The sequence below is a fragment of the Neophocaena asiaeorientalis genome, unplaced genomic scaffold (assembly GCF_003031525.2).
Source record: "Neophocaena asiaeorientalis asiaeorientalis breed wild unplaced genomic scaffold, Neophocaena_asiaeorientalis_V1.1 scaffold515, whole genome shotgun sequence".
NCBI classification, from domain to species: Eukaryota; Metazoa; Chordata; class Mammalia; order Artiodactyla; family Phocoenidae; genus Neophocaena; species Neophocaena asiaeorientalis.
In genome coordinates this window covers 348,348-351,831 of record NW_020175829.1, presented here as the reverse complement: position 1 = coordinate 351,831, position 3,484 = coordinate 348,348, and the positions used below count along the sequence as shown (strand labels likewise).

The 3,484-nt window shown below is 48.4% G+C and overlaps 1 long non-coding RNA gene across 1 annotated transcript in view; it reads left to right on the top strand.

Annotated features, from left to right (window-relative positions):
- Positions 1-1,218: 1,218 nt before the first annotated feature.
- Positions 1,219-3,484, top strand: part of LOC112391441 (uncharacterized) — an 8,218-nt gene continuing 5,952 nt past the window's right edge. Inside the window, exon 1 of the long non-coding RNA XR_003001491.1 lies at positions 1,219-2,429. This is a non-coding gene — a long non-coding RNA (uncharacterized LOC112391441). The remainder of the gene's footprint in view (positions 2,430-3,484) is intronic.

Here is a 3,484-nt window from a genome sequence, read left to right as displayed (position 1 = left end):
CAGAGGTCCTGAGACTACATGAGGAGAGCGACCAATGCCCGGTCAGCCCCCAGCTGCTTCATCCCTTCTCTCTTCCAGCTCCACCTAGCATGTAATTACAACTACATGAGACACCCTGAGCTGGAAGTGACAGGCCAACCCACTACTTCCTTTCTGACCCAGAGACCCATAGTTTATGAGAGATAATAAAGTGACTGTTGTTACTTTAAGCCCCTAAGTTTGGGGATGATTTGTGTACAGCAATAGTTACCAGGATCAGCTGACCTTGAAGAAGTAATGAAACCTGAACCACACCTGCCACAGCAGGACCAGAAGAACCTAACTAAATGCGGTAGGTAGCCCCATACCAAGCTAGGAATCTGACCCCACATTTACCTGAACGACAGATCAGGTAGTGGCCAATCTTTTAGAAATAATTATTCATTTTACCAAATGATTCACAATAACATCCTTTGTATGTGCAAGTATTTCAAATAAGTTAAAGACAATTTTCTTTACAAAAATTGATCTAGACTCAACGTTTTGGGAACATGTCAGTATGTGCTGAATTCTCATACATGGCCCGCCACCAGCAGTTTAAAGTAGCTGTGTCTTCTAGGCACCAGACCCCAGGCAGCCAGCCCTGATGCTGGCAGACACATAAAGAGCATACAGACAGGAGACAAAACACAGGACTGTAAGAACAGGGGAAGGAGCAGAGCCTCTTGGAGGATGAAATAGAGTGGGGTTGGTAGGGCTGCACATTTTTCCTTTAACCAAGGAAGTTTCAAGTTTCAGCTGAGCACATAATCGTCTGGTTAGAGAATACATTCAGTTCCATCTGCCTCCCAGCAGGTGTAGCCATGTGACTAATTTCTGGCTAAAGGAGGTGAGTGGAAGTGATCTATGCCAAGTTAGGATCATGCCCGTGAAAGAAACAGGCGAAGTTCTGGAGCTGGATAGCGGTGATGGTTGTACAACAGTGTGAATGTACTTAACGCCACTGAACTGTGCACTTAAAAATGATCATTTCGGGCTTCCCTGGTGGCGCAGTGGTTGAGAGTCCGCTTGCCGACACAGGGGACACGGGTTCGTGCCCCGGTCCGGGAAGATCCCACACGCCGCGGAGCGGCTGGGCCCGTGAGCCATGGCCGCTGGGCCTGCGCGTTCGGAGCCTGTGCTCCGCAACGGGAGAGGCCACAACAGTGAGAGGCCCGCGTACCGCAAAAAAAAAAAAAAGATCATTTCTATGTTATGTGTATTTTACCACAATGAATAAATTAAGGAATGAACAAACAAATAAAAGCAAGGGACCCCTCTGGCCCTTTCCCCCTCCCCTGGCTGCAGTGCAGACATGACAGCAAGAGCTGGGGCAGCCATTGCAGACCGTGCAGTGAAGCTGCGTATCAGGGATGGCAATGCAACTCTCATTCCTGATCCCTGGTCCCTAGACAGCCTTATGGGGCAGAGCCACCTCTCCAGCCCTCAGCTTCCTCCAGGCTGTTTTGTGAGAGAAAAATACACATCTGTCTTGCTCAACAACCTTGGGGTCTGCTTATTATAGCAGCTTAGATTGAACCCTGACTAGGGTCGCAAAGTTGCAGGAACGATATCTCTTTCACCAAGTAGGGGAAATTCTAAGGTGGTGTCTTTACATGGGTGGCAGTGAGAGGTTGTTGATCTCCTCTGTTCCCTGCGTTCCCCCTCCTCTTCACCACTGGTGGGAAGAGATCGCTCAGCTGAAGGACAGTTCAAGGTTAAACTATGAAAGGTGAACGGTATTAGTGGATGAAATGTTTGTTTCTCTGTGGGCGTGCCTCTCCACAGAACTTGACCTGAGCCACAAGGGACCATCAGCGGCATGAATTCCCTGCGGCCCTTGCAGTGCCATCAGTCATGGTACCAGCCGGATGAAACCAGGACCCTGTAGGGCTAGCCAAGGAAGAGAAAAGGAAAGAGACAGGAAGACTAGGGGAGGGGAGCTCCTGGAAACCACCAGAGATTCACTGTAAATGGCTTAAAAATTCTGGCCCAGATTTCCTTAGCCGAGCCTGCTGTGAATGTGGTTGCCGACAGCTCACAGCTGTTCCCAATCTAGAGAACTGCCCCCGGCCAATGGGAGCCTTCTCTCCCAGAGGATCACGCCCACCCCCAAGGGAACCCCCAGCCAAAGTCAAGCTGACATGGGCGTACAAAAGGCCAGTCTCCTTACTTCATGGAAGACCAGCCCAGCGGGACAATTAATGCTCCTGTGCTTCGTGGGATCGGGCTGACGCTGGTCTCCAGCTGAGACTGCATCCTCGCTTAGTGTCCCCGCACCACCTCCCATCTCCTTCTTTCCTCACACCTCTTCTCCTGAGAGCACTTCCTCAACATATCACAAGGACGAGAATCCCCCTCTAAGGCTGTTTCTGCGCATCCCAACCTAGGACAGACCTTTCCTCGGGCAAGTAAGTAACAATAGTATACTATGGATTGAAATCAATGTGTGATTTTTTTGTGATTGGCTACTAGTAGGAATGCGTTCTTTCTAGGAATGTGCAGTACTGGGACTGGCCTCCAGACCTTTCAATGCATAGTGAGGGGTCATCCCATATTCACTCAGTTTCTCATTTAACAACGTTTATTGACCACCCAGGATATGCAGAGAGTGTGGAGCAAGACCTGTTTCCTATGGTCAAGGAGTTTGTATTATAGTAAGGAAGACTTACATGTAACCACAAACTCTACTCCAAGATGGAATAAAATATGGACTACAACAAAGTCAAACACATACTTCTAGAGGGTAGAGAATGCTACATGGGGTGGTAGTGTTTTGGTAGCTAGAGATGCAGGGAAGGGCATTCCAGCAAAGGGAACAACATGTAAAAGACACACACTCTTGGGATGCATGCATTGTTCTCTGGCACACCTCCTCCGGTAAATGTGCTTCTCTCGGTTCCATCCTGTATGTGTTGAGTGGATTTGAGGGGGGTTTAACTCCAAGGGGGCAATATTATTTCCCTCATTCGTGTATTTCTGGAAGGAAGCGGATTATAGCCCCAAATATGGATAATACAACCATTGTTACCTACGGCAGTCACCACCGGACCGCTAATGATAAATGGCTGTAAGGATGACAAGAGCCCCTGCAGGCCTCTTTAGCCTTAAGTTGGCCCCGTCTTTAGGCAAGAAAAGCCCAGTCCAGTGTGTACGATAAAGAACCTCCCTCCAGGTCATCACTACCTCTGAGCCCCAAACCTGCCTCCAAGCCTACCGGCTATGACCCTTCTGATAGCAGGCTCACTGCTGCATTCCACTTCACAGCCTGAGGCCCGAACCGTTTTGCTGCAGGGACAGAGCCTCTTTTATTCATTGTTCTATCTGTATGGGCACTAAGATGATGCTTTGCAATCCATGTTTGTAAAATGAAATTTGACCTACCTGTTTTGCCAGTCTCTTTCCAGAGAGAATGGATCCAAGCCAAGTGAGAAACTTTTTTTTTTTTTTTTTTTTTTTTTTTTTT